Here is an 8,723-nt window from a genome sequence, read left to right as displayed (position 1 = left end):
TTTTTTTTTTTTGGTTTCCAGTAGGTGATGTCTAATCCTCTTGGATCCTTGGTTTATATAAAGTCTTAATAATACTTTTTTTTTCTTGTAAATATTCAATCACTATCCTCAGTCTCAGTCCCTGTCTGTGTTAGTGACAGTTTCAGTAGTGTTTGTGCAGATTCCCCTTGGGCTCTGCGATGTCTGGTCTTTGAGGATATTAGCTGAGGGCCCTTCTGGGTTGAGGGATGGGGACTGTGGCTCAGCCTCACTTTTTGCAGCTATGGCTGGTAATAATCAACTGTTGGTTCTCTGCTATCCCCACTTCTCTGCTTTTTGCCCTGATGCATGTCCACCGCCTCTGTGTGTAGCTCTCAGTTCTCTTAGGCAGAGCTGTTCAGGAAATGTGATGCACCTTTTCCCCTCTCCCTCCTCCTGCAAGAAGCTCCAGCTCTGAGAGGCAGCTTCTTTGTTTCTCCAGGTCAATGGCTTGACTCCCAAGTTTCTGACCTGTGGTAGCTCTTATTCACAGTTCTCTCACTCATATGTGCTTGTGTACAGGTTGGGTGTTTTTGTTTGTTTGTTTGTTTATTTGTTTTGAGTTTTAGATGTTCAGGTTATTGTTTTTTCAAGGGGAGAGATCCGGGGACATCTCTCACTCGCCATGCTTCTGATGTCACTTGCATTGTTCTTTTCAGATTATTGAGTTGCAAAAAATAAAAACAAATCTGCTTTGAGTAAACTATCCATGTGGTTATATTGCAGTTTTTTTTTTTCAGTTTCCCTGATAACAATTTAATCAATCTGGTCTTACTAATTTATGTTGTTGATTTATAGATTTCATTTTAATATTAAGACTGGTATTTACTGGCTAAAAAACAGAAGTCAGAGAAAGGTCAGAACTGTTTCTTTGAATTATCATATATATCCAAAATGTGTATAGCTCTATTTTAAGAAATCTTAGCAAAATTCAGTTATCCCTAGCAATTATAAATTTTACAACATATTGAATATTAATTTTATTATTTTTAACTTTATATATTTTGTTGACTTTGAGTGAACTTTTTTAAAAAATGTAAACATACAAAATAATAGTACCCATAAAAATACAGATTGATGTGTAGGTACTATTTTCCTAATAAATATTTTTAAATGAATAACTGTTAACATATAAAATGTCTATTTATCTTCTAAAAATTATCTCCCACACCACCAGTGGTAGTCATATCAAGTTTGAGGAACCTTAGTTATTCAAAATCATAGTAAAATTTTAAAAGTAAGAAATTTTTCTAAAAACTTTATTTTATTAGAATAAGATTAAATTTGTATGAGAACTCATTCTTCATAGATAACAGTCTTTGGCTGTTAAAAGCGCTTTTAACTTAAAGTTTCTATGATTCTACTCTTATGATAATGTGTAAAATAGATGATTTTTATGGGGAGAGAGCAATGGCTGGAGTCTCTCAGTATTTACTTTTCAGGTGAGAATAACAATGAACCTTCTTTAAGCCCCAGAATATATAATTATCAGGTAAAGTATTATAGAAAGAGGTGTGATTTTTGAACTAGATTGCAATGAGATAAAATATATGACATGACATCTCTCAGTATATCTTAGTACACAAAATTGCTCCTCTAATAGCCAAGGAGGTTCAGAATGAAACGCCATTCACAAAAGAACTCTTCTCTTTTCATCAATAAATAAATGAAAAAAAATTTCTTAGTGAAACCTATTTTTAAATATTATTTTGAAGTATTTGAGAGAGATTTGGTGATGTTTCATTTGCCCTAGGAATGCAGTACTTTTTACTCTCCTGTGATCTAACAAGAGATCTTGTGTTTGTTTTCAAATAATAAGTAGCAGCTCTTTGCAATCTTTGTGTAGAGACACTGTTCTCCTTTGTCACTCCTATTAAGAAGAAGGAATATTCTTTCAGCTGGCTAATGGAAGATTAATATGGAAAGTCTTAAAAGCAAAAGCAACCAAATGCGTAGCTAAAAAGCACAAATGATATAATAAGCTTTGTGCTTACTCTATCTTTAAAGGAGAGGAGGTTATTGAAAACATTCCAATTTCATTATCATTTTGAGCATCATATTTATCTCTGTTTGTAATGTCCACCACAGCTACATACACTCTACAAAACAGAACATTTAGAGAAAACTTTTCCATTTACTCAAAGCATCACATACTTTATTCCTTAGTCTCAAAAACAGCAAAATGTCATTTGAGTCCTGTTCCCTGCCAAACAACAAATAAAGAATATTCAGCTGCTTCAAAAATAGTAACATGTATGTTATAGGAAGGAATCTAGTGTATTTTAGTATTATATTTCCTTTCAACATAAAAATACAGGTTTGTATTTTCAGTCAATACTTGGGAAAAGGAGGAAGGATACTATAGAGTGGGTTAGTTAATCAAATAACGTGCTAATAGAAAGTGGATATATTTGCCGTGAAACTTGCCAGTTTCAAAACCTCAGAGTACAATAAAACATGATTAACACAAAAACTACACTGAGCAAAACTGAATCTTGCTTTGATGATTCAGAAGACATTCCAGGACTTTGGGTGCTTCGGGGTCATCATTATAAATATCAATTCTTATCGAAATGTAGAAGTGTCAGCTAAAGAAGATTTCCAATTAATAGAAACCTGGAGAGACAACATGGATGATTATACATAGATTTCTAAAGAGCAGACAGACTTTTTTCTATAGTTCTTCCCACACTGGATCTAATGGGAGAATATGTTGTCAAGGACTTGGTTTTATTAGATAAATTAATGTAATTATTATTTTTATTCAAATAGATTTACTAAGAACTCAATATATGTCAGTTTGTGTGTGTGTGTGTGTGTGTGTGTGTGTGTGTGTGTGTGGCAGGAATGGGGTGATAAAGATGAATCTTTGTCTTTCTCTGTCTGATTTGTTTCACCTTCTAGTTCCATCCATGTTGTTGCAGATGACAAGATTTCATTCTTTTTTATGACTGAGTAATGTTACATTACATATGTGTACCACATCTTTATCCATACCATATAATTTTACTTACATGTAGAATATTAAAAATAAATAAATAAAACAAATGAACAAACAAAAGAAACAAACTCATAGATACGGAGAAGGTTTTGATGGTTACCGGAGGGTGGTGGTGGAGTTTAAAGGATGGATGAAGTGGAGGAAAGGATTAAAAGGTACAAATTGGTAATTATAAAATAGTCATAGGGATGTAAAGTACAGCCTAGAGAATATAGTCAATAATATTTTAATAACTAGGTATGGTGTCAGATGGGTACTAGATTTATTAGGATGATTACTTCATAAGTTATATAAATTTCTAATCACTATGTTGTACACCTGAAACTAATATAACATTGTATGTCGACTATAATTAAAAAAAATAAAAATGTTTTAAAAAAAGATTAATTTTTGTAATGTGTGCACACATAGCTAGAAATAAGTAAAACAGTAGGCTGTAAGTACTACTTATTTGTTTGTTCTGGGCAAAGGAATACTGACTTTAGTTTACTTAGGAAACATCTGCCTAGTCTAGGAAGCTAAATAGCATTGGGACTTTAGGAAAACCATAAAAAAGTCTATTAAGGTTGATACAACTTTATAACTTTATAATAACAATTATATTCTGTGTACCATATGACAAACTACAAAAGGAACATAAAATCTACACAGTAAAGTTTTGAGATGAGCTTCCAATTATTATTTTTTTAAGATCAGAAAGAATTTTTATCTGAGTGACAATGTGAATGGTATCTGTTCCGATATTTCATGGATGGACTTCTTCCAGGTTTTTCTAATCTTTTTTTCCCACTGTGTTTTTGTCTTACTCACTTTGTGCTGTAACTGATTCCTTTCTTATATAGAATTTTTAATACAAATTTGTAGATTTTTCAATCTTTACTTATGTGTTGTTTCAAGTTTGTTTAAAATACAGATTTTTTTTATTACTAATTCCAGAGGATTTCGTTTAACTCCAATAGACCCTGAAAAATTTTAATTTCCTCCTTTTCTTGTTAGCTATGGGAGTAGTTTCATTCTTTGTTTTCTGGATTTAGAAGTTCATCTACCAAAATTACACCTTCCTACTTGAGTTTTTATATTTGTATCCTCTCTCAAACTTCCACAATATAGGTTCTAGGGATTTTTATGTGTATTCTGTTCTCTGTTTTGGTAATGAACAAACTGAAAATGGGTTCTAAATTCAAAATATGCCCCCCACTGATTAATGGTAAGACACTGTGGACAGTTTAGCTAAGTGACTTAATGTTATTGCTGCCTCTCAGCAGTATAAGTTTTTGATATGACTTCTCCAACAGCCCTTGTGATCAATACTCTTCTACCTCCCAGGACCTTCCCCTTGTGTGTCCCTTAGAAAAGACATGTTAACCCTGGAAAAAAAATGTACACACTAAGAAGGACTCATTGTGGTTATTTGGGCCCAGATTCAAAATCAGTGTCTAGCAGCCATTGTTTATGGGGACCTCTCACGCATGCTGTGTTTCAATAAAAATCACAGACTGGGCTGCTAAGCCTCTTGCACTGTGTTCCTATAATCTGAGCTAACTCTTATAAAGAAGTTTCTGAAATTGTACTTTGACTAATAGGAATGAGACTTTCCCTGTTCAATCAGAGCTGTGCAGCTATATCCTCATTTACATCTTTACTGAACAATCAGAGTGGCTTCACAACAACCAATCAGAACACGTGGAGCTGGCTAATCAGAAAAGTGCTATTTGGACCAATCAAACTGTTTGGATTTTAAATTTTTATTTGCATAAAAATGGACTAATCAGGGACCAGGGGTGGAAACTTCTCCCTGTATAAGCCAACCTCTCTATGTCTTGGTGGAATGCACATTCAGCTACATGTCTTTGACTTGAGCTATGATACTGGAACTGTAACAGCAGAGCTGTAACACAGGAAGTGTAGCACTAGAGCTATAGCACTATACCTGTGACAACTTGAGCTGCAACACTTGAACACTTTGAACATAAAATTTGGGCTGTTTCACTTGAGCAGCTTTGCTTGAGCAGCTTCACTTGAGTTACTTCACAATATATGTCACTCAAGCTATTTCACTCAAAGTCTATCTCTTTACTGCATCCCAGACTGGGGACGTCTAGTGGCATTTAATTTGTGGCAGTGACCTTCTGTCGACATTAAATGGTGGTAGCAATAGGATCTGAAGTGCCAGCCCAACTTCTCCACCGACACCATCCTAAGCCAATGTATCAGTGCCTACATCAGCCAATTGAGCTCAGTTGTTTCCTTTGTAGCTCCAGAAAGTCTTGAGTAAGTCCTCTCAGATCCAAGATCTCCCATGCTTTGGGTTGAGGTCTTAGGGACTTTATTTACTTTAGATAGGGAACCTTCACTCAGGTTTTGTATCAGTCTATAAGTTTGGACTGAGGGGGACACGGCATATGATTTATATTTGGTTCCAAGAAAGGATCTCCTCTACTTCAAGGAGAGAACCTTCCATTTCAAGGAGGGCCTCTTCTGGGTAGGGACCCTTCCAGGCACATTGAAGGGATGCCCTAATAGGAGGGGAACACAGTGGATAACCCATGCTCTAAAATTCTCATGCTAATCAGCCACCTCCTGGAGGTAGCAGTAGGAACTTTGGCTGATATAATGCACAATGGGAAATCTTTAAAAGAAAAAAAAAACAGTACTTGGAGAGCTCTAAAATAAACTGAATAGTACATATATTTTAATTGGCTTTGGAGGCCTCTTTTTCTCCTCCTCTTCTTTCTCTATCTGTGGAGAAGTGGTGGCAGTAGCCATTTTGTAAGACCCACCTTCAGTGCCATCTTCTCTCACTCTCTAGGAAAGTCTGCCCCCTTTAATTCCCCTGCCTCAAAGTTAAAAAGTTTTGACTCACAGACTTATTTTTCCCCATTAAAAAGGCCTCCCACACTTGTACCACATTTATTGGATTGTACATCTCAGCCTATAGGAGAGTTCAATTAAAGTTATCCATAGCAGACAACTACTTGTGCAAAAAGCAGATGACACCTGAAGCAGAAAGCCTTCCCCAAGATTCAGGACCATGCCAGTAAAGTGAACTCTTGTTATATTTATTTAATAGCTGTCATAATAATTATATTCCAGGGTATATTAGTGATCTTAATTCCATTGTGACAAGCTGGTCACCTTCCTTATGTTTTAGATTGCATATTCTAGTTATTCCATATCATTAACCATCAACTATACAGTACTTTTCTGATTTTTGCTGTTCTAACCCCTGTAAGGGGCAACCTTGGCATTCAAATGTTTGATGCAATGCTTTCAAAACTTAGGCTTCTCGGGAAACATGTCTGAATGCTGGACTTTTCATCTGATGCCTGCCTTTACTTTTAGTAAAAATGATGATCCTATAGTTATCCTTATTTGTACTTTCTCACTAAACTTACTTTTGATTTTACGGAACCACCCATTCTAAAACGACTATAGCAGAAAACAACCCTATTCAACATATCCTTGACTCTACAATTGAAATTGATATTCTAGTAACTTAACACACCACTTGATGGGGGAATAATTAGATATTAAGGAAAATTATAGCCTCACATTTCCCTGTATAGGAGTTGTTTTGAACTTACAAGCATCCTCCCTTGTTTTTGACCAGTCAATGAAAAACAGCTCAATTTTTGTCCTGGTAGAAAGAAAGACTGCATGTTTATGAAATGTACATTATTTTATTTATTTGTTTATTTGTTTGTTTGTTTGTTTGTTTATGGCATTGGTTAACAAATTCCAGTAAGTTTCAGGTGTATAATTTAACAGCAAGGCATATATATATATTGCATTGTGTGTTCCCCTCCCGTACTTCGATTTCTTTCTGTCACCACATATTTGAACCCTTTGACCCCATCTATTTCCCTTCTCCCTCCTACCACCCTACCCTCTGGTAACCACAAGTTTATTGTCCATGTCCACGTGTTTCTCTTTGTTTGTCCTGTTTATTTGTTAGTTTTAGGTTTATATCCCACATATAAGTGATATCATGGGGTTTTCAACTTTTAATGTCTGGCTTATTTCGCTTAGCATGATTATCTCGAGGTCCATCCATGTTGTTGCAAATGACAGTATTTCATCTCTTCTTATGGCTGAGTAATATTCCATTGTATATATGTATCACAGTTTCTTTAGATAATCATCAATCATAAGACACTTTGGTTGTTTCCATGCCCTGGCCACTGTGAATAATGCTGCTATGAACATTGGTGTGCAAATATCTTTTCGGATATGGGTTTTCAAGCCTTTGGGGATAAATACACATAAGAGGGATTGCTGGATCATATGGTAGATCAGTTCTTAGTTTTTTGAGGAATCTTCATCTGTTTTCCATAGTGGCTGTATCAATTTACAGTCTCACGAGCAGTGTATGAGGGTTCCTTTTCCTCCGCATCCTCTCCCAAACTTGTTATTACTTGAGCTGTTGAAAACAGCTATTCTAACAGGTGTGAGGTGTTATCTCATTGTGGTTTTGATTTGCGTTTCTCTAATAGCTAGCGATGTTGAGCATCTTTTCATATTTTTGTTGTCTATTTGTATGTCTTCTTGGGAGAAGTGTTTGTTCAAGTCCTCTGCCCATTTTTGATTGGATATTTTTTTCGTTTTTTTGTGTGTTTTTGTTGTTGTTGTTGTTGTTGTTGTTTCTGAGTTGTATAAGTGCTTTGTATGTTTTGGATATTAGGCCCGTATTGGAGGCGTTGCTTGGAAATATATTTTCCCATTCAGATGATTGTCCCTTTATCTGTGGATGGTTTCTTTTGCTGTGCAGAGCTTTTTAGTTTGATGTAATCCCATTCATTTATTTTAGCTTTTACTTCTCTTGCCTTTGAGGTAAAATTCATAAAACCCTCTTTATGTCCAAGATCCTTGAGTTTAGTTCCTGTTTTCTTCTATGCATTTTCTTATTTTAGGTCTTATATCCATTTTGAGTTTTTATTGAGTTTTTATGCACTTTATTGTTTTAGATCCTTAATCCTTTTTCAGTTAATTTTGGTGTGTGATGACAGAAAACATGCTAGCTTCATTCTTTTGTAGGTGGCTTTCCATTTTCCCAGCATCGTTTATTGAAGAGGCTTTCATTCTCCACTGTATGTTTTTGACATTTTTTGTCGAATATTATTTGCCCATATAAACATGGGTTAATTTCTGGATTCTTGATTCCGTTCCACTAGTCTGTGTGTCTGTTTTTCTGGCAATACCATGCCGTTTTAATTATTGTTGCTTTGTAGTATACTTTGAAGTTGGGCAGAGTGATGCCTCCAGCCTCGTTCTTTTTTCTCAGGATGGCTTTGGCAATTTGGGGTCTTTTGTGCTTCCATAGAAATCTGATGATATTGTGTTCTATTTCCTTAAAAAGTACCGATGGGATTTTGATAGGGATTGCATTAAGTCTGTATAATGCTTTAGATAATAAGGTCATTTTAACTAGGTTGATTTTTCCAATCCAACACAGAATATCTTTCCATTTCTTTGTATCTTCTTCGATTTCTTTTAATGAGATATTAAAGTTTTCATTCGACAGGTCCTTTACATGTTTCATTAAATTTATTCCTAGGTATTTTATTATTTTTGTTGCAATTGCAAAAGGAATTAAATTTTCCACTTTATTAAAGTAAAGAAATGCAATGGATTTTCAAACATTGATTTTATATCCAGAAACTTTACTGTATTTGTTTATTGTTTCCAGCGGTGTTCTTGTGGAATC

This window comes from Pteropus vampyrus, unplaced genomic scaffold (assembly GCF_000151845.1).
Source record: "Pteropus vampyrus isolate Shadow unplaced genomic scaffold, Pvam_2.0 Scaffold63, whole genome shotgun sequence".
In the NCBI taxonomy this organism is placed as follows: Eukaryota; Metazoa; Chordata; class Mammalia; order Chiroptera; family Pteropodidae; genus Pteropus; species Pteropus vampyrus.
This window is presented reverse-complemented; position numbering follows the sequence as displayed.